Here is a 23,797-nt window from a genome sequence, read left to right as displayed (position 1 = left end):
GGGAGTGCTGATACTTGCCGCACTGCTGGGAGATGAGGAGAGGAAATGGGTCTAGGCATTGTTACCAGGAGTGAGCCCCAAGCCATATTATAGAATCAGGCCAGTAAGGGTGGCCGTCACTTCTGCATTGATCAGAAAGTTATCGAACCATGAAGCTGCCAGGTGCCAATCCAAGTGACTCTGCTCCAGCAAAGTGGGTGCCCTACACTCTGCCTTTTCCCTCACGTGACTCAGCTCTGAATCAAAGTCTCATGTGAGTACATCTAATCAGAGGTGCATAAACCACACACAGAACGGCACTGCAAATCACACTCAGAAAATGTGGTTTTACCTTTTTAACCTTAGCACTCTTAAAAAGACCTGGAGTGGATGTAGAGCTAGGTAATGCCCAGGATCCATCACAAAATTATTGGTAGGGGAAGAACCATCAGTTGAACAAGGGCATCCCTTTATAAAAAGAAGGGCAGATTCTCTTGCTTATCCAATCATTTCACTGCCATGGAGCCCCCCCTTTTTAACTGTTTAGTACCCTAATTCAGCTCAACCTATAATAGATAGAGTAGATGTTAAGTAGTTCTATTGCTCTTGTAATCATTTTTACCCCAGTGTCTGACCTAGGGTTATTTATTAAGAGAATGCTATAAGTGGAACCTAACCAACAAAACAAACAAGCAAGCAAATCATAACCAGAGACATTGAAAAAAAGAACAAGCTAACAGTAACCAGAGGGGAGGGAGAGGAGGATAATGAGAAAAAAAGGGAAGGGTCATCAAGGAACATGTATAAAAGACACATGGACAAAGCCAAAGGGGGAAAAGATCAAGGGTGAGAGGTGGGGATGGATGGGGTGGGGAGTGAGTGGTGGGGGAAAATGGAGACTATTGTACTTGAACAACAATAAAGAAATGGTAAAAGAGAAAATGTTATCAGTATCTGGTGTCAATTTCTTGATGTGTCATAAAGTTTCTTTATTGGCTTTACTAGTCAATGTAACTTGCAGGTATAATTCATGAAGTGAATCCAGAAACAGAATATAATATCTGTAACTAATCCAAATCTTTCAACATCTTTACCTGTTTATCAGAAACCAAACATTAAGAAGAAAGTAAAAAAAAATATATATATATATATCCAAAAAGCCAACCATTCATCATAAGTTTGAAAATAAATAGCCTCGTGTACTTGGGTATGTGTATGTGTAGACCAAATTTAAAAAAACAACAAATTAGAGCCAGGAGATTGTTGACTGGGGGTAACTAACATTCTAGAGTTTTCTGGGACTCAAGCAGTTTCCTGAACCAGGGACTTGTGGTGCTACAGCAGGGACAGTCTTGGGCAAATCTGGCTGACCGGCCAGGTTAATGGGTCCTTAAGCCTGGAGTTCTGGTCTCTTGTGGTCTGGATCTTGGAGTTCCAGATTGTTGATTCATAAATTTAATGGTGTCTAATTAAAAAAAAAGTGTTGCCAGCATTTAAAAATGGATACTTTACAAAACTGAACATGTCCAACTCTTTTGATGATACTCTTGATAACGCTTGGTAATCTAGAAATGCTGGACATTGGCACCTGTGCCTCAGGGTAAGAAATGTCCCGTCCAATTTGTCACAGTCGCCATCACTCCCTGTTGTCTTCACTGTTATGGAGCTCAATTTCAACTGCCATTTATCATCTTGCTTGTGCTGTTGCTTTTCTTATAACTGAGAAAATAAATTTTTTATACATCTCCATAAAAAGTAAAGAAATGAAATATACACTGAAAAACCCATGCCTTCCAAGAGAATCTCGAGGAGTCCATATTTCTTTGAGCCAAACTCCTTCTGCCAGTCGCATTACTGGCCTGGCCTCTGTGGATGCTTGTTCGTGGTTTCTACCCTAAAGAAAAGATGTTCAGTGCACAAAATAATTATCCTGATTAGTCTTTTATGGAGTCTTTTATTGTCTTAGTAGAAAACTTAAGATGCTCCTTCTCGTCTATACAGCCACTTACACAAGTTTTCAAAGATTTTTATTGACATGAAAACCATTCATGTAATTAAATGAATGGTATACCAGTCAGGTCAGAAATATGTACATGTATGAGAAAAAGCACACCATTTTTTTTAAAAAGTATTAAATTTATTGGGATGACATTGGTTAATAATTTTATACAGGTTTCAAATGTACAATTCCATGATACATCATCTGTAAATTGCATTTAGTGTTCACCACCCAAAGTCAAACCTCCTTCCGTCACCGTGCATTTGATCCCCTTTACCCCCCTCTTCCCCGCTGTGACTCTCTCCCCCCACCCTGTAACCACTATACTACTGTTGGAAACAAGCCAGTGTTAACCCTGTAAAGGGGAGGAACCTCCTTGCTGTACCTATTTACCTGTGATCTCACATGCACAAACTGCCATGCTGGGTACAAACAAAATGTCAGACTCTCCACAGGTCTTTATTAAACTTCCCATTGTCAACATGTCCTCATTCAGAAACTACAGGAGATGGAAATGCCACTTTTATAGATCAGGAAGGGTTAGAAAAAATTCTGGAGACATCCACAGAGTAAATACCATATTTTTCTGTGTGCGTTTTTTTGCCCAAGGTTTTGAGGGAAAAATAAGGGTGCACATTATACCTGGATAGTACTAATTCTGTATCTACCTTCTATGGTATTGTAAATTTGTTACTGGTACATAAAATGTCTTGTTTCTTGTTTCTGTTTTTGTGTTTTGTAATTATTTGTTACATAAAGTTTCTTGTACAATAGTATGTTCAAAAATAAATGCTAAAATATCTTTATAATACAAAAATGAGTATCTAAATATCAATAAGCTAAAAATTGAATTAAGGTGGGGTGGGGGTTGTGTTGGGGGAAAAGGAGACAACTGTACTTGAATGACAATAAAAAAGTTGTGTTAAAAATTAAAATAAAAGATTTTTTCTTTGACAGTTGGGGCCAACAACGTGAGTGCACGTTACACATGGTAAAATGCAGTAATTTTCATTTTGCAGAACTTGTGGTCTCGGTTCCAGCTGCTCAGGTCTGCTTTTGTACTGCAAAGATGACCACAGACAGCGAACACCAAGGAGAGTGAGGGAGGGTGGGTGCCAAGACACTTTGTATGGACACTGACATTTTAATTTCATATAATTTTGATGTTCACATCATATTTTGTAAAGCCTTTTCCCAACACTTAAAAAAATGTAAGAACCATTCTTAGCTCACAGGCTCTGCAAAACCAGGTGGCGGGCTAGATTTGATCCTCTGGGTCAAGTTTGCAGACCACTGTTACGTATCATCGGTGTTTTCACCCAGGTTGGCTGAAGGGTCACAGATCCCGACAAGATGTAGAGTAACCTCTGGGGTGACAGTGTATTATTATGACCTCTGCTATGGAAATAAATACTATTACATAACGATGATCCAACCACAAGGCCGGATGGTGACTATTTAGATTACGAACCAAGGGTCGGTTGAGGGAGGGAGGTGTGGATGCGCATACGGTAAGGAGAGTGGTGTGTCCGCTGCTGGCTCACCCAGACACGGCCCCAGTTGCTGGCTCCATGAACAGTGAAAACAATGACTTATTTTGAGGAAAATACCTAATGCAGACAGGGCAGTAGCTGGATTCATCAGGTTATTATGTCATTGAATAACAGTTTGTATGCACTGTGAAACTGATGGATCTACTTTAATTTTTATCAGTTATAATTTTTTTAATAAAGAGAGAGGAGAAAATTATGAACAGTGGGAGTGATAAAAAATGTATCGGGTTTGCTGTTTAGGGACATGAGTTCTGGGCCCTGGCAACCCAAAGAACTAGGAGTACTTATTTTTAGAAACATGGTTTCTATTATGCTTATTTGCAAGGAGGAGACCCTCCTGCAGGCATGAAGAGAGCCCTGGGATCGTGCTTCACCTTTGCCGACGTTTCTGAGTAGAGTCTCCATCTGGTAGCGTGGAGGTCTGAGCTCCTCCCCAGAGTGACCATGCAGGCAGAAGGACTCTGACTTTTCAACAGGTGATTATGGCGCCCAGGAGAAGCCTCCGGTTTATGTGAGCCTTCTTTTGCCCTGGAATAAAGTGTCCTCCAGGTCTAGAGCTTTGTTTCCTGTCCACATATGGGAGCAAAGAACTCTTTTGGGAGGCCAAGAACCCCAAGACCTGAAGTTGTAGAGGTCTCTATGCACACTGGGCCTTCCCCTCAGGGTTTTGCCACCTCCTGGCCCTGCTAGGGGCGACGCTGCTCTGGGTTTCCCTAACTCCGCCACATTCTCTTCCTCCCCTATTGTTACTTAAGAAGCCACCACCCATGGCCCACTGCCCCCCCTCCCCATCTCCTCTGTCCTCTCTCCTGCCCTTCAATAAATGTCAGCTTTCCCAGATGTCAGAGGTGTTGCTTCTGCTCTCAGCTCTGCAACGGCAAGATCATACCAGGAGCCCGGCTAACTTCTAGGAACATAGCAAGCAGAAAACACAGAGAACATACACCAAGTAATACCTCAGCAGAGAATTCTGCCACTCATTGAAGCCTGTAAACTAGAGGTCTACATGCAGAAGTCAGTTTGAAAAATACAAAGTGAATCAGAAAGCCAGCCGGCCAACATGTGACTGGCACGGACGGGGAGTGGTCAGGTCCTGCCTGAAGATCCTTGTACTCACACCCTTCCCACAGCCAAAAGGTTCAGTTGTCACTAGAAGAAAACAGCCAGGCTGTGGCTCTGAAGCAGGAGGGACTTAGCAGGCCTCGGTCAAACACTCAAGTCTGAAGCACTGTCATTCCCCATGCTTCCCTAGTGCTGATCTTTAGTCCCTGCGGCTAATTGGATATCTGGCTATTTCAGACACCAGGCTGCGGAGGGCCCTCATTCCCACAGGGTCTTGCCCTTCTCATTTTCAGCACAGTCCTCTGCTTTATATTCACTTGGTCTTTAAACTCTGTGATATTGAGGTGCTGCCTCAGTTGCATCTCGATTATATGCAGGGAGTGGTGAGTCCTGGTGTGAACTGATTCCCACTCCCTACTGACAGAGTTCCCCGAGCAACCTCCTTGTTTCTGAATTCACCTGCTCTTCACTGCAGGCCAGGCTCGTCGCTTACTGAGACTCCTGCATGTTGGCTTTTGCTTCCTTCTAGTAACTACTGAGGCCCAGTGGTTCTGAAATTTCAGTGTGCATCAGAAACCCCCGGAGGTTCTGTTACAACACACAAGCTCCAACTCTGGTTTTCTGGTTCTGCAGGCTGGGGGTGGGGTCCGGGGGGTTTGCATGGCTAACTTGTTCCCAGGTGGTGCCAAGACCACTATGCTGGAAGCTACCACAAGCCTACAAACTGATTGCTGGAATACACTTTCCTCTTCCAGAAGTTTGGGCTGTACCCATCCCCCAGAAAGCCATGTGATTCATGGTCCCAGGGCTTCTGATTTTCCCTGACTCTGTTTGTTTATGAGGTCATGTCTAGTCAGATGAAACTTGTTTTTTATATAGTGGGTATTTGACTGAATTCATCCATTCATTTCACTTTCAAACCACTTTGTAACTATAGATGCAGAATCACATTTTTGCAGGTTATTTCTCTTTCTGAGCAAGAAACAAGGCCTTTGAACACACTCCACATGCAGTAACAAAGTCAGTAGACATCATCACCATCTGCTGAGCCTCTGTGCACGCAACCAGGGTCCCCTGTGAATATCATTTAGGATCCTGGTAGAAAAGAGGCTCTGCAGTCTCACCAGGTATTTTCAGAAGAGTTCAGTTAAGTGTGGGCAGAGTCTATGGAAACCATACAGAATAGTGTCATGCCCTGGTGCCAGAAAAGGTGAGGCCTCGGAGATGGAACCCACAAAGTATATGTGTTTGGGGAAGACCGCCTGGCAGGAGATGTGGGCTTTCGAGTGAGAAGCAGCAGACCCATGGCAACCCGGCCGGGAGGAAGCTGGGGGAGTAAACACCTGACTCTCCCTCTCCTCCCTCCCTCCCTCCCCGCTCCCTCCACTGCTGCCTCCATAGACAGAGCTCTAGGGAATTAGGCAGTTTCTCTTTTCTTAAAAAATTTTAAAGTTCATACTTTTTAATTTAGAGAGAGGGGAAGGAAGGGCAAAGGAGAGGGAGAGAAACATCAGTGTGAGAGAGAAACATTGATGGGTTGTCCCTTGCATGGCTCCAACCAGGGACCTGGCCCACAACCCAGGCCTGTGCCCTGACCGGGAAGTGACCTTTCGCGTTGCAGGACAACACCCAAACCACTGAGCCACACCAGTCAGGGCCAGGCAACCTTTCTTGACTGCAGTTAATTCATTGCTATTTAGGACCATGTGCTCCAACTTCCTGATCTAATTTATCTTAAAAAGACAGGACCTGGAATTTAAATTTTCATTGTTGACCAATAAAAAATAATGGACTAAATAAAACACATTAAAATAAAAATAGCATAAAATTCATAAAATTGAAAACACACACACACACACACACACACACAAATAGTAAACAAAATGAATCTAATATATTGTCTGCCCCTCTGAGTCCAGGTTAGAAAATCTAAGAACATAATCCCATTATTCTAAAAAATAAAGAGACTCATTGAATGAACTATATCTCATCTTAAAATGTAAAACATCTTCTAGAACTGAAGTTGGTTGTGGGTATAGGACTAAATATTTCGAACACCATTCTTTGAAGCTAAGTTTACTTAGGGTGCTTGCTCTGATCATACCTTTGTTCTTTCACTCCCTTTATGAAGGACATAGGTACCCCTTACATATTTACTTTTAATATATTTTTAAAATTCAGACAGGAAAGCAAAAGCCCCTTGTCTCTCATTTGCTTAAGTTTGTAAAGGCAAAAATAGACCTCTTTTTCATCACCATTTGCACAAACCATCTCATTAATAATTTCTCACAGTGTTCCCTAGCAGAGATAGAGCAGAGGCCTAGGTGATCATTAAGTGTTCAGGGGCTCTGCAGTGTCTTTAATTTCACCTGCTGTCACCTGCTCTCTCCCTCCTTTCAAAGGTTTGTATTTTCTATTATGCTGCCTGTGAAACCTTTAGCTTCACAGTGCAAGCTGCCTGTGCAGGTTGCTGCTGATTAGAAAAAGCAGATGGATGGACACAGCTTGCTGTGACCCCATTTTCACCCTCGCGCTGCCTTCACACAGGGGACTGCACCGGTGAGGTGGTGTTGAGAGGACTGGGGCCATGATGAATCAGAAACCTCGGGGCTGGTCTTGGCTCAGCCACTAACCAGCTGGAAAAAGAGGCATTCTGGGGTGGAGACCATTATTTATTAAGTATGGGTATCTGACCCAATTTTAGGTTGCCCTTTCCAGTTCAGAGGGAAAACAGTTTTCTCACCAGATGAAATCTGCATGTGAGGTCCCCAAAGCCAAGTTGTTCTCTACTCAAAGGCTTCAGTACATCTGGATGGTGGGAAGCACAGGACCTTTGGTCGGTGAACTCACCTTTCCCTTATGTCGGACTGGGTGTGCTGTCTTCTCTCATCCCCTGCAGAAGGTACCCAGCCTCAGCTTTTTCTTAGCCTCTGTGAGCAAAGCATTCAGTCTTTTTGAGGTGTTGATGTTTATAGGGATATCATGTATTAAGGACTGATATGGATTATGTCATCGAATGCAACTTGATGAGCTAGGATTTACCAATTTCATTTTGAAAATGTGAACATGGAGTTTAAGGGTGCAGAATTAGTAGAGGATGGAGCTGAGATTCAAACCCTTCTAAGAGTATCATCTGCCACTATAGGTTAACAGAAAAGGGGTTTTAAAGCTTTTCTCTTAGTCACTTTTCTCTTTCTCTCTTTCACTTAAATTATGTGCACACACACAAAAGTCCACACCTCCCACAAATGCAATTATTTATGTTTGTGATTTGGTAGTAAAAAGGTCTCTGAGCACACAGAGGCCAGAAGCAAACTAGCTTCTCTCTGTGGCCCATAAACCTTTGGCACGTGGACCCTGGAAGATGAAAAAAAGAAGGGGGAAGAAGAGCAGGTGGGGGTTTAGGAATTCCAAATGGCTGGGGAGTCTGCAGTAGAAAGGGGAGGAAAGAGAAGTATTCAGAAGTAGAAAGCAAGTAATAAAGAAAAGTCTCTTCCCACCGGAGGGTCAGCGTTCCCCAGATGTTAATCAGACGTAATTTATTATCAGCACAAGTAGTGTGAAGTATGTATTTGACTTTTCATGTGGTCATTCTTTAGTCCTTGTTTGGATATCAGATTTGTAGCACTTGTTCTTGTGTATTCTTAGGTGGGAAGAAGGGAGGAGGGAGAGTATTACCACACAGAACTGAGGTTATAATGGTGGAATTTTGGACATCAGCCCAAAATATATATTGAAGATAATTTGGGCAAGGGTGTTCTTCTGAAATCATTTACCCTGATGTTGTCTACTTCATCTGAGGCCACGCATGCAAGATTAAGTGGATTAAAAAGGCCATCTAACCTGGTCAGTGAGAAAACTGAAACTGGAAGGCAGAAGTTCTTTTGCAGCAAAGTCTTTCTCATGATAGTTGCTGTTAGGAGACTGTGATGGTTAAGAATGAGTCAGACTGAGTCCCTGTCTCACTATTCCCAGTTGCCCCTGAAAACTCACCTCTGCCTTGGTTGTCTCGTGTAAGATGAAGATGGGGCACCACCTATACACCAGTGGGAGGTTCTGAGGTTTAGCTGGAGTAATGTGTCCACAGCACTTAGGACAGTGTCTGACAAATGGCAAGTGCTGTTGTGTGCGTTTACATGCATTGTATTTACATACACACAGGTAGTCAAACATCAGTTTGGAACCATCTAGGGAATGTTGTATAAAGACACTAATTTTTAAAAAAAATTGTATGTGGAAAATGCTACAGAGCAAGGCATCTGGGGACACTTCTTTTTGCACATCTATGGTACAACAGAATTTGGTTATTTCTTTTTGCCTTTTACTGACACCTTGCTGTAATGTTGTGTACATAGTAAAAGCACCTCAAGACAGAGCGGCCAGAGCTTTGTACCTTTGTGCAGCTTAGTGAGAAGGGCTGCATTTCCAAAGAGGGAACGGGGGAAGCCCGTAATGCTTGGTCCATCCTCCCCCCTGTTCATTCCTCTGCAAGGTCCCTACTTGCCTTGATGGTGCCCCTGTAGGGGCCTGAGTTGGACAGAATGGAATTCCTTAATTGGAACTAATTGGACATGGGGTGTTGGTCTGACCTAGACAACACATTGTTGATGGTTTTGAAATTTATCACCAAAGAACACCCAGGAAGGGATGGTACATCAGTTATTACAAAGCTGAGGACTCACAAATGCAGTTATTTATGTGTTTTGTGATTCAGTAGTGAAAGGAGGAGGAAGGAATCAAAATCATTAGCCAGGAAATCAGCCTTCGGTCTCACAATCCTGGCTGCCACTGCAGGTGGGAGATACCTTCCTGTGCACTGGTGAGTTTGTCAACGTTTATTGGTTTGGCCAAGGCCCCTCCCACCTCTGCCGCATCCAGAACCTGACACTCATCTGCTTTCTAGCTCAGTTGATCAATCCACGTGAATGGGTGTTAATATTTACTTACTGCTGAGTGCTATTGTGAGATTTCAAATATGTAAAATGATACACTTAAAAAGCATGCAGAAAATGTTGTTGTGTTTGCGTGCTTGAACAAGATTTTGTGGAAGGGGTGCGGGTAGTTTGGACAAACAGCACAGATTAAACACACCTGTTACTTGAAGCCGTCACTGAATTCTATGGGACTTGTTTTTTAAAGTTGGAGATCAGATAAAAATGGGTTAAGGATGGACTGGTCCTCAGAGCATACAGGGAAGTGGTTGAGTGTGCGGGCTTTGGGCTCAGACGGGCCCCGAGTTCTACCTCCGGTTCTGCCCATTTGCTTACTGTGTGTCCCTGATGTAATCAGCCAACCTGCTGGCCTTCAGTTTCCTCATCTGAAAGGGGATGGTGATACCTATTTCAGAAGACCGAGCCCTGGCTGGTGTAGCTCAGTGGATTGAGAGCGCAGGGATGAAAGGCATTGATGTTTCTCTCCCTCTCTCCTTCCCTTCCCCTCTAAAGATAAATAAATAAAATCTTTAAAAAAAAAAAAAAAGAAGACCGAAAAGGCTAAATCAGATAACGTGAGTAGAGAGCTCAGCAGAACGCCTGGCACACGGGCTTTAATCGATGCCTGTTGGATGAACAGCTTCGGAACGAATGCCTGACTGTACCATGCTGCTTTCACCATTTGAGGATGACACGTGAAAAGGAATCTAAGTAACACAGAATTTTGGACAAGATTTTCTGATTGACCTTTAGTTCTTTTCAGAAATTAAAATGTAGCTTTGTTTGTTCTTTTTAATACTTAAGGGATTTTATTTTTGAAGTAGAGGTTCATGACACTACACACTGCAGGAGAACCTCGTTTTATAAACAGGTTGCTTCCCAAAAGTTTGCCTGTGGGCTGTTTGAAAGTGAAAATATATTTTCCAATAGAAACATGTTGTACATAGTGAGGAGACCCCTAGTCCAGGCCACAATGGCTCATTTAAGATAATGTTAATTGAACTGATGTAGAGCTGATGAGTTGTTCTACCCCACGACCCCTATAGATCCCACTCTCTAAGCTCAGAAGTATATGCTGTTTCCTCCCTTCTCAGAGATTTATGGTTCTCCTCCACTTTCAGGATGATCCAGACTCTGCTCGCCAAAGAATCTAAACTCCTCCTCGTGTCCCACCACTGAGTCTCCCCACCCAGACCACCGTGCTCTCTTCCATCCTCCATCCCCAGACTGGACTTTCCACCGTCAACAAGAAAAACTTGCAGAAGTGTCAAGAGTGAAGAGTTCAAGCCTCTGGGTGATTAAAGCACTTTTTTTCTTCTCAAATCAGGGTCTGCTCTTTGCAGTGATGTTTGCATAGATATAACAACGATGGTGTGTCTTAGTTTGTCTTTCCCAGAGCTGCAAATACATGGACATGAGAAGGATGCAGGAGAGTCAGCTCTCACCTTGGCTGGGTCATCTCAGTAAAAAGCAGATGTGTGTCATGGGGATGTAGAGCACCCAGGTTTTCTTTTATATTTATTATAGCATGCATCTGTTCGTCCCCTGACACTAAATTGTAAAGGTTTTGAGAAACAGAGATTTTTGTATCTCCCAGTATACCCAGTATGGCACTTGGTCATTGGGTAGGGAAGGTGTTCAGTTTGTATAATTTTTTATGATGGTGTTTCAGATCCTTGTATGTCTGTTAATTTATCTTGTCCTACATAAATTGAAGGGTCCAGAAAAGAAGAAAAGTAGTAGTATGATGTGGACATGTGTTCTTTCTATCTAATAACAATCTAAAAGATATCCAGGTACAGCCTGTATGGAAGAATGGTATGGCAGTTCCTCAAGAAATTAAAAAAATATATCATGCAACAACTCAGCATCTCCACTTCTGGGCATTTATCTGAAGAAATCCAAAACACTAATTCAAAACACCATATGCAGCCTTATATTCCTTGCAGCATTATTTGCAATAGCCAAGATATGGAAGCAACCTAAGTGCACCTTGATAGATGAATGAATAAAGAAGATGTGGTACATATACACAATGGAATATTACTTGGTCATAAAAATGAAATTTTACCATTTGTGACAATGTGGCTAGACCTAGAGAGTATTAGCTAAGTGAAATAAGTTAGAACGAGAAAGACAAATACCATATGATCTCACTTATATGTGGAATCTAAAAAACAAAATGAACAAACAAAATGGAAAAAACTTCATTGGTTCAAAGAACAAATTGATGGTCATCAAGTAAGAGAAGGTTTGGGGGATGTGTGAAAAAGGTGAAGGAATCAAGAAGTACAAATTGGTAGTTACAAAATAGTCATGGGGATGCAAAGTACAGTATAGGGAATACAGTTCATAATATTGTAATAACTGCTGGGAACTGTCTTGCCTGGTTTCAGAAGCTGTAATCCTCTGTGGCTAAGGCTCAGTAAAGGTCCTGGGGACCATAAGCTACTTAGGAGACAAAGCTTATCTTCCTTGTAGGGGCACCACCTCTGTCTACTTTCTCTTCACCCTGCTTGGTCCAGGGTGGATGACTGGTTAGCCAATGGGTAAGACAACAGGTAAGATTCCTCAAAAGAGGGACAACCTAAGACAGGCATGGTCTCAAAGGGGCTCTCAGGGAAGGACTTGAAAGGTATAGAAAAAGAGGTGATGGTCCTCACCCCTTGGCTTTGACATAGTCTGAGTCCTTATTCCGTCTGTGAGAAGTCTACTAATCTCTTGGCTGCCTTACTTCCCCAGCCTGACTTAAGCCTGAAACAATGCTGGATGTGGGTGCTGCACTTTGCTGGAAAGGGCGGATTCCCTAGAGTGATCAGGCCTAAGAAAGAATGCATAAAATCCTATGAAACCTACTTTGCTAATACCTTAAATTTAAATGATAAGGGTCCAAGCAGGAACTGAGTTTGTTTACCAAAGTTTTATGGCCCTTTAACTACCTGACTCTAATTCAGAATAAGCCCTCAGAGTTCCTAGAATGTTATTTATTGTTTAATCATTTCTGCCTGACAATAATTGATGAGCTTTACGTATACACCCTGTATTCCTGTGCAAATTGAACCCAATAAAAGCCTGTCGGGTCACGGGCTGAGGTGCTCTCCCCTTGAGACAGTGACCAAAGTGCTCTGAGGCTTTTTCTCTTCTTGAGAGAGAAGGTGTGCCATCCCTTTTCCTCCACAGAACTCAGTAGTCTGTGTGAATTTTTCTCATCTCATTCATAATGCCACGGACCCCAGGAGCCAGGATCTGAGTCAAATAACTATGTTAGGTGGAAGGTGGATAGTAGACTTACCAGAAGATTGCTTCATAATACTGTATGCCATTGTAATTTTAAAATAAATTTTAAAAAGTAAAGAGAACCAGGTAAGTTTATTTTTAGCAATATACTTTATTTAACCCTAAACATCCCAAATATTATCATTTTAACATGTGTTTAATGTAAAAATGATTGAGATAGTTTATATTCTCTGTATTTTGTACTAAATCCTTGTGTGTTTATACTTAGTGTGTTTATACTTAGAATGTGTCTTAAATCAGACTACCCACATTTCCAGTGCTCGATAGCCATCAGTGGCCAGTGGCCAGGACTTCATTCCACATTGGGGAATGAAGCCCTACCAGGGGTGTCAAACTCATGTTCACCAGGGGCCACATCAGCCTTGCAGTTGCCTTCAAAGGGCTGGATGTAATTTTAGGACTGTATAAATGTAACTACTTCTTAATAGTTAAGGGAGAGCTTGGCATTGCCGCCAGGTAGGAACAAGGTGCAGGGCGGGATTCAGCCCGTGGGCCTTGTGTTTGCCACCCATGCACTAGACTGACTTTCCCAAGAACAGCTTTATGAACTGTTCAGTGGAAACAGCTAGGAGATTGCCTAGTATATTTTCCTTTTTGTGACTCGAACAGTTTGATACATGAAAGTTTTTGGAGAGACTTCCAGGGATAAAATGGTTCTACCTACTGTTTCTCAAATGTATGTAGCCCCAGAACCCTCATCCTTCCCAGTGTAGTAAACCATGTATGGTATGTGCTCTTGGGCAACTCTCTGTGATGTGGTGGCAGGGTGCTGAAGGGACTTTCAGGTGAAAGTGATCAGAGAGTCCATTCTAATAGCAGCAGGTAAAACACGTGGAAGAGAAGAAAAGTGGGACAAAGGTCTCTAAGGAGGCTGTCTAGCGGATGAAGCAAGGCACTGGGACAATTGTCAGGAAGGAGTACAGACATTTCTCTTTGTTGTAACTTCAGAACCAGCTTCAAATGGTCCTATGCTGTTTAAGGAGATCCTGAGAGAACAAACCCAAACTGCAAGTTATGCAGACGAAGCATGTGTAGAGGAGAGAACTCTGATACCCAGTTGTGCGTGGAACCAAAGTTGCTGCGGCCCAAGCCCCCAACCTGTGCCCAGAGGACCAGGACACAACCAGGACTTGAATAGCAGAACTCTCCTAAGGCAGAGGGTCCCTTGTCCAGGAAGATCTTGTGTTGATGCCCCTTACCATAAATTGCCAATCTTCAAGGTCCTCCAATTAAAACTCACCCCCATAGCAATTCTGCATACCTGTTCCCCCATACCCTTAAAAACCCTCCTGAACCCTGGACCAGGAGGTTGGGGCTTCTGAGCATTAGTCTCTGTTCTCTGGGTGGTGCCGTTCATAATAACATAGTTTGGCTCTGCCAGTGTCCGGTGGATGAACTCTGTTCTGTGACACTCACTGGTCCAATCAGTAGTTAGCAATTTGCAGGGGTTTTATCTGAGCTCTTGGAAAGTGGTAGATTTAATAAAAATACTTTCCTCACTCATCGTTACTGTTTTGCTCAATAATTAAGTCCTAATTCAATAATTTGTAAAGCCTTATTCAAAATTTTTATGTGGAACATGCTCAGTAACAACCTGCTCACTTTTCCCATTACCAGTTTTAAAAATCTATGCAGACTACCTTTCTGAAGATTTTCTATTTCTCTTTTCCTCTTACACCTTTTCAGTACTTCACCATTGCGTTTTCTGTTTCTAGGATAATCAAAATTTTTACTTACCTAAAGGAATAAAAAAGAAAAATGTAATATAATAAAAATATGCAAAACTTTGCTATGTTTTTGTCAAAATTATAAATCACAGTAAGAATGAAAATTTATGTAGATTTTTGAAATACTTTAAATAAACTATTAAAATGAAAAACAAAGTATAAATTGTAAAGTACAATGAGAATGAAAATCAAAATTCTTTAGGTAAGTCAAGATTTTTGGTGAGTTTTTAAGAAATTTAATAAGATCATATTAAATTTTATAAAAACAAAACTATTTGCAATTTTAGTTTTAATATCCACCTTATTGATAACATTAAAATTAATGCTGGACTTCACATGTTATGTCTAGACATATACATATATGCTATACATATACAAATTTAAGAGTAACAGAAATTACTCTGGTTTAATGCTGCACAATGTTCCCCTCTGTGTGTGTGGCAGTGACAAAATGGCTCTGATTTGTGTGTCCCACCAGAGTCACCAAGCCTGTTCCTAATATTTGTGGGGTTTGAAGCAAAGTATGGGGACCTATGCATCAGAGGTCTAAATATATAAAGGTTATAAACCACAAAATAAAATATATCCTATTCCTTCATCTTAGGAACCTGGAAGCTCAGGTTCAAATTAAGAATCCCGGGCTCCTCAGAGAATCAAGCAGAAGGCCACTGATGAAGTAAGGCCAGCCTCGGCCTGCAGCGTCCAGCCACTCACTTCACCCGCCCCTCTCTTGCCACCTCCCAGCTCCCTGCCAGATTATAAGTGCCTGGCACATTTGCACATGGACAGGCCAGTCTACATGTACAGCTCTGATCACATCATCCACAAATAGTTGCTCTGAGCCATCTTTCAGACTTAGGAGTGTGCATGACAGTGACACCATCTATCTTCACGAGGAAGGGCTCAGGGAGGAGGCCAGCCCAGTCCCTGCTAATGGGCTCAGAGCTATTCGGTCAGGGCATGCTGGGGTGGGAGGAGATACAGGCTTCGGGAAGGCACATCGAGGCACTCTGTGGCTTTAGCACACACAATGGGGTTGAGTAATCCAGTTTCCCCACTCAAAAATATAGTCTAATGTGTTCTAAAGCAATCACACCAAAAATCAGTAGACATGAACTCACACCTCAATTACTGAATATGGGACCCCCATAGTATTCCAGAATATAAAAATGTTCTGTTTAATAGATGCTGATTATCATTTGAAATAAGGTTTTTGGGTCATCAGTTCATTCTCAATGTGAGAAACCCAATCTAAAAGCATCTTTAGAGATGAGTTCCTCTGGGTCATTTCTACTGGCCGCATTCACAGGCAATGTCCTACTTTTAAATTTAAAAAACCAAGTAAAAAACCTTATTATGCGTTCTTAGTAGGAAAAAAACATGAAGCAAAATCCCCCAACAGTCTCTTTTTCTCAAATTTGCAATTCCGTTTCCCTTAAGCAATCAGATCTAATACTTTTCTGCATTATTGTTTTGATGTTTAAAATAAACTTTTTATTTTAGAATATTCTTAGCTTTACAGAACAGTTAAAAAGCAGTCTTCTGCACCCCACATCCATTTTCCCTGTTGATAACATTACTGTGGTACATTTGTAGCCAGTAGCAAACCACCATTAATACATTATTGCTAACTGAAGTCCATACTGTATTCAGATATCTATAGTTTTACCTGAAGTCCTATTTCTAGCCCAGGATCCTTTGAAGAATACTGTATTACATTTAGTTATCTTGTCTCCCTAGGCTCAAGACTGTGAGACTTTCTGAGACTCCCTTAGTCTTTAATGACCTTCAAAGGTTTGAAGACAATTTGGTCAGCTGTTTTGTAGGAGGTCCCCCAATTGGGGTTTCTTGGATGGTCTCCTCATGATTAAGCTGGGACTATGAGTGTTTGGGAGGAAGCTCCCAGAGGTAAAGGGCCATTCTCCTCATATCATAGCAAGGAAAACTGTGGATTACTCAACCCTGCTATGTGTTCTAAACCCACATAATAGGTTTAGTTCCTTATTGTGGTAAAAATAAATATATGTTCATATAAATAAATAAATATTATATAAATTATTTATTGAATAATTTATCTATATAATTTATATGAAAACATTATATAAAGCACATATGATTTATATAAATTGATTATTTTATATAATATATAATAACTTACATAATAAATTGTTATATAAATAAATGTGTATTTATATATAACTTATTTATATAAGTTGTTTTTTTATTTATATGTTTTTATATAAATATAAATATATCTATATTATGCTTTTATATTTATATAATTGTTATATAAATACATATTTATATAAATATATAACTCACAATATATAAATATATATTTATATAACTTAAATTGACATTTTAACCTTTTAAAGTGTATAATTCAGTAACATTAATCACTCACAATGTTATAGAACCATCACCACTACCTAATTCAAAAGCTTTTTCTCAGAACAGAAATCTGTATCCATTAAACAATAACTTCTTATTTTTCCCTCCTGCTAGCTCCTGGTAAACTCTAATCCCCTTTCTTTCTCTATGAATTCACTCATCCTGGACATTTTGTGTAAGTGGAATCATTCAATATTTGTCCTTTTGTGCCTAGCTAATTTCACTCAGCATAATGTTTTCAAGGTTCATCCACATTATAACACTATCAAGACTTTATTCCTTTTCAGGGCCGAATAATATTCTATTGAATGTACATACCACATTGCATTTACCCATTCTTCTGTTGATGGATATTAGGGTTATTCCTGTTTCCTGGCAATTTTATACAACATATTTTATAAGTGTAGTTTTTTAGAAAGAAAAGAGAGTTTGTTGGACTTTTCTGGCATTCTAAACTTGCTTAATTGTAGTTACATCAGTGTATGGCATTCAATGCCAAGTGATAAGTAAATGCATTAGCATCAAATCTCTGAATTTTGTGTTTCTGGTATCCTTGGAAGTGGCTCTAGAGGCCCAGACCAAAGTCATACCTAAACAAGCAGCATTCTTCCAGAAAGGCTTGCTTCGGTTGCTTGTTTATGCTTGGTGTTATTTTTGCACAGCTCTTTTATATGGTATGCCCTTGTTTTATTCCTCTTTTTTCCTCCACTTTTTCATGGCTATATTATCATTAATAAACTCAAGAAAATCACTTTCAGATAGTTGCCTTTGTTTGGGAGATCTGAGCAAACTGATGTGGAAAAGACTGTGGAGAAGTGTCTCCCTGGGGCTTGAACAAGGTTGATTATGAGAGCAGATGTCTGGGTTGCAAGCTGACCATTGCAATGCTGAGCACCACATTCTGTGTGACAGTCACCATGGGTTCTTCAACAATTTTTTTGTGATATGCATGTCCCTGTACAGTACAGAACTATGTCATATTATAGTTCTGTACTATAGAGGGGAAGGGCCCTCCTGTCTAAATCTCCAGGGAGTATTGCAAAGACTGATGAGGGCTTTTGTTACAGCAACACAAGCAGGGATAGAAGACTAGAGTGTTAGGGGATGATTTCATAAATAGTGACAGAAGGCAACGCCTGTAGGATTTAAAGTAGGAAGTGAGAAGAAGGGAGGAGTCAATAGTCACTCCCTGGGATCTTGTTCTCTTAAAATGATACTGATGTTAAGTATTTGCATGTACTAGGTCCTTGTATTAGCAAAATGACTGAAGACTGGTGGCGGTAACTTCAGTCCCTTGCAGAGGCAGATTTCTGCAGCTACTCTTCTTCCCGCTGCTTTCACGCTGCACTGAAGTGCTGCACCATACGCAGCTCACGTGTAATTGGTTGGGGATGTGCTCTAGTTCCTTGAGTGGGGATAGGACTTCACAGGACAAAAAGTGATCCTTAACATATGCAAATTTTTGGAGGGTAAAAGGGTATTTTTATTGAGAACATTTAGATCAAAGGTACAGCTTCCAAAAATTTCTGTGCCGGTAAAATGGATTTATCTACTTTAATATAAAGTAGAGAAGGCCAAAATAATCACAACTTCTCCCTTTCTTGTAATAAAAAATAAGAGACAGTAGCATAAATGAGCATTTATTGTAAGCATTATTTTAAGGAAACAAGTGAGGTTTGTATTTTGTCAACTTGGTGATAAGGAGTTCTATGAGATAAAAGCACAGATAAAACACAAATCAATGTGGTGACAAAGTAAGGAGAAAAGTCAACTGGGGTCCAAAAGCAGAACCTAGGCAGGTATCTAAAGAAAGCTAAAGGAGGGAAATTAATTCTAGAGCCATGACAGGGTGCCAACTTTGCCATAACATGTCTTTATGAAGCTTGAAAATCATTTTACTTCTTTCTTTGTGAGAGTAAGCATCTTTAGAAAAATACAATAAAAATGTCCTGGTCCCAAGTCCAGAAAGCACCATTACAGTCCCTGCGGACTTTGGGAAGGTTTATGGACGAGTACGTTAGCCTCCCCTGGAGTAAGGCTGGGGTTCCAAAAGAAATATATGACTGCTAAGATTATATTATTTCTTTAATGTATGCAAAATTTTAAAAAGCATTTAGGCAATTGTGGAATCTTAGGATGTATAAAATAATCTTACCAAAGGGGGCAGGGGGAATATTGCTGATCTCTAGGTAACTTTGGAAATGAATGGAGACCGTGAGACTAATGACGAAGGAACTATATAGTACATAAACACTGTACTCCGGTTGGTAAAACTGTGCCTCATAGCAGTGTGAGCTAATTCTGAAATCACTGCATGAGTGTACCAGAACTGAACAGTAAGCCAGTGGATGGTAGATGTTGGGAGCCTGGCTTCTCACTTTTGGGGTGGAAAATTACAGACGAGCAAAGGGGAAAGGATAGACTGGCCGTGTGCTCCTGGAATAGAATGATGCATGTGGTACTGAATTGGACATGCATGCTCATGTTTGGCTTAATATAGACACAAGTAAATACATATGGAAATATTCATAGATATGTGTGCACTTACTGGTTAGCACACACACAAAGATGTCCTTGCTTTGTCAACTGAGACCTGACAGCAACCATGCCTCAGCAGGTTTCTAACCACATTCTCCAGTAAAAGGAACCAAGACTCTTTGGAAAATTAGCTGATTTTAGGACTGGGTAAGAAATACACAAGATGAGCCTGCGACATCTAGGAGTGCCAGAAGTTAAGGAAAGGTTTGAAAACAACAGCAAGAACCGGCACAAAAATGGGGGTGTGTCAAAGGGACAAGGGAGCCAACTGGAAAAGCTCCTAGAGACCAAACCTGGAACCATTTGAGCACGAAAATGAATGAGGAGTCATTGAATTATAACTCAAAGTATAAAATAAATATCCACATGTCCATACTGATGTGAACAAACAGATAGATAGATAGATAGATAGATAGATAGATAGATAGATAGGAGAGAATATTTAAATCCTCTATGCAAAAGAATTCTAAATGATTTCAGTACATTTAATTTTTATACCTATAATTCTCATCTCATCCTAAAACTATGAGCTGTTAAAAATGCTGTGTTTGAAGTGGAATGACTAAGGGATGATAAGGCCACCCACCACTGGGCATCCTTTAACTGAGTGAGTAAACTAAGGGCCACACAAAGCCATCACTGGGCAGGTTTTCAACAGCTTCCTACTTTGGTTTCCTTGGAAATGCACCTTATGTGGCAACTACTACTTATTCCTGCTTAGATCTTAAGAGGACACCTCTCTGGAGTCTTCCCATGTCTATTTGAATTCCTAGGTGTATGTGTCCTTACACAAGAGTATAGTTGCATTCATATATACACACCATCAAGAAGGAAACAAGTGTAAAATTTTTCTGGTTGTATCTGTAGCTCAACTGAGTTTTCAGTGTTTCCCAGTTTCTGAACAGCACAGCACTGAAGGAATGCAGTCACCCTCCTGGTTCGCCATCATTGACTATGTGCTGGCCCTCGGCCCACCGAACGTCATGACTACAGTGACTCAGGAGTAAACAAGGCAGACACGCCCTTATCCTGCTGAGATGCACATTCAAAGGAGGGTGGGCCATGTGACTAAGCCTGCGGACATTTACAGTAAGTTGTGTGTTACTCAGAAGTGGGCACCAACAAAGACTTGTTCTAAAAAACAAGCACCAACGCAGTGAATACTGGAAATTATGTTTACTGTTTCACCATGAAAGTTTGCCATTCCGAGTTGACTGAAATGCTGGCCTTCAGGCGCAATCCCGGTTATAGTCTGTGTCCTGCGTCTGGGTCCTGCCGGCTCTGTCCCGCCCACTGGCTATGAATGACAGGGGCCCTAGAGAAACTCTGAGTCTGAGAGGGTGTGTGACCTCCCTCTGCTGTCGGTCGTCAGAGGAATGGTAGGTCACAGGGAGCGTTCATACATTCTCAAGTGACATCTTGTCTCTAAAATCCTTTGTTCTTCTGTTACAAATATAACAAGCGTTACTGTAAATATGAGCCAGAAAGAAGGGCAATTAAGAAAAAATTCTTAAGAAACCCAAATTAGCTTTAATTACAAATAACAGATGTGCCTTTAAGAAATAACACATCCCATCTATAAAAACCAGACAGACCAGAAATCAGTTACCATATAAAGATTACAAAATTTAGGGAAGGCTACTTTTCCCAAATCTTACTCTCTTGGAAGTCATCTCCAAGCATACATATGATGATGATGTACCTGAAAAGCACCAATGACATCAAGATTTTCAGTGGAAGTAACTAAATAAAAGTCCCAAAATGCTCACATTTAATATTTGTTAATTCCTGTCCCTGGCAAATATTTCACGCTGCTCTGAACTTGTTAAACCATAGCAAAACAAACAAAGAAACAAAAAACAAAGATGGAATATTATAACTATGCTATGGGATTTGGGTGCATTCTTTTTGTAATTTCTTTTATGTAATGGAAATATTTCCCCTTCCAGGACCACATGAACACCCAAAGAAAGGACAAGGTCAAGTTGACAGATTGTAGAATCTAGATAAGCCACCTAAACTATTTGAGGTCTCACTGTAATCTTTAATGTTTATACCTGCCGTGACATAAGTCCCTGTCCTCAGGCACCTTACAAAGTTGAGCTTGTGCACATCTGGGAGAGAAAAGGAGGCTGGGAGAGTTACTTTATTGCCAACCCACTGAGGCCCTTCTCCATCTCCTTCCCTGACATTTTGTTTCTATCAATGGCAAAGACGTAAGAGTCATCTTCCACTTCAGAGCTGCAAATAAACAAGTGACCTCTACTCCGGTTTGGTTGCTGGTCAGGACACATGCCTGGGTTGCGGGTTCAGTCCTGGTCAGTGTGGATGAGAGACGTAGTTGATTGATGTTTCCCTCTCACATCAATGTTTCTTTCCCTCTCTTTCCCCATCCCTTCCCCTCTCTCCATAAATAAATACACAAAACCTTTTTTCTTAAAGTTAAAAAAAAGTGATCTCTGACACCCACAAAGCGACTGGCACTCAAATACTGACACAATATGCCAGGCCCTGATGATGTGAATTTGGGAGATATTCTGCCTTGACGGCCTTTCTCCATGTTGTATGGAGCCACTCTTTGGCTTCTGTGTTCCCCTTACAGAAATATATGTGGTAGTTGCTGCCTCTGTGAAGAACTTTGCCATTGTTGCAAACTCTGGAGTGAAGATAAGGCATTAAAAATCATCCTTCATTAAAATAATTCCCCTTCTATATTAGGTAGCTTATAACTAGGGTAACCAGATTTCTAAAACAGGGATGGGAAGGGAGGGTTGGAGGAAGAAGGGTGAGTGCTGGAGAGGACTGCCACCAGGAGGGAAGGATATCAGTAAGAAAACAACACAAACAAAGATCACGCCTTCCAAAAAGAGCCTTTCTGTCACCTTGCAAGGATTACATAAAATTTACAAATTACCATCAAATAAATAAAGTATTTTGTGACAGAGATGCATACCTTTCTCATGATTACTGAGTGCAGCCGGTCATCACTGTGGTAGGAACCTGGGACTCAGAGAGAGAGGAACCTGCTCTCTCTGAATTCAGAGCAGGTAGGAACCTGTTCTGCCCCATTCGGAGCTGTATGGAGGTCGTTTGGCATTAGAGACCAAATAAAAATATTCACTGTTTCTGCTCATGTTTGCAAAAAGTTAGGTTATCCAAGTCATTGAAAGAAGGAACGAAATCTTAAAAAAAATAGTATATAATTTGCTGGTTTCTTACTGTTTATTTCACTTAAAAATATCTACCTTCCTAGAGTTACATCCTAAGGTAAAAATCAGCAGGTCTGCCTTGTACTGCCAATTTTTACATTAATCTGGTAAGACTTTGTCATTTATTTCCTCTGTACTTTTGCTTTCCTATCATGTTAAAAATGGCTGTCTGCGTTCCAATTTGTAATATGAGACTTGGAAATTCCTTTCAACTCTTCTGGAGGACATCTGCTCTAAACACAGAATGCTCTTATATTTTAGAATGAACTCTGCGTATGACAATAGAGGATCTATAAGGGTAGTCATTAATGCTTTCTAAAGTATTCGGGAAGTGAGTCTTTTCTAGTATTCTACCAAACCTCAGCAGAATTGCAATTGAGACTTGCCCAAGAGAGGGAATAATAAAGGAATCTGGGTGGGAGAAATATAGGTTCAAGTTAGCAACAGAGCACAACAAATCTCCTGCGGATAGGCTCAAAGGCTTTGAAATTTCATGAAAGATTGTCTCAGGTTTGCCTGATATGAAATGTTTAAACATTATCAGAGAATGATGTGAAAAAGTAGACTAAGGCCTATCCAAATTATGGCACCCTTTAGAATGACGTGGCTCAAGATGCTTTGAAAAATCACAAGAAGTCTATCAAATTAAATGTTTTTCAGGTAGTTTTGATTCTAAACTAAGTATGTGCAATTGCGAGCATTCAGGAGAATATTTTAAAACTTATTGGTTTTTCTCTGGAGCAATAACAATTCAGTGAGGCATTGCAGGAGAGAGATTGGGAGAGGAAAGAAGCCAGAGAATTGATCTTAATACGAGGACTACTTTTCCCTCTAAGGTGGTTGCCAATTTCAATACTAGATAAGCCCTCATAGAGACTGAATCTCTTCTTCGAATCATCTTAATCTATAATTGGACTCACAGTGATTTCATGTAACAGTGCCGAAAGCCTAGCTACTTGATAGAAGCAACCTTAGAGGAAGATGGTATCATTAAGAGCTGAAACTTTCTTCTAAAAGTCTTTATATATAATATCTACCACCCAGTTAAAAATAACCCAGCATTAATGGGAAAAAACAAAATAAATCATAATCCATAGAAAGAGACCTATAT

Source organism: Artibeus jamaicensis, unplaced genomic scaffold, assembly GCF_021234435.1.
Source record: "Artibeus jamaicensis isolate MK-2021 breed Jamaican fruit bat unplaced genomic scaffold, CSHL_Jam_final contig_387, whole genome shotgun sequence".
NCBI classification, from domain to species: domain Eukaryota; kingdom Metazoa; phylum Chordata; class Mammalia; order Chiroptera; family Phyllostomidae; genus Artibeus; species Artibeus jamaicensis.
Note: the sequence above shows the minus strand (reverse complement) of the source record.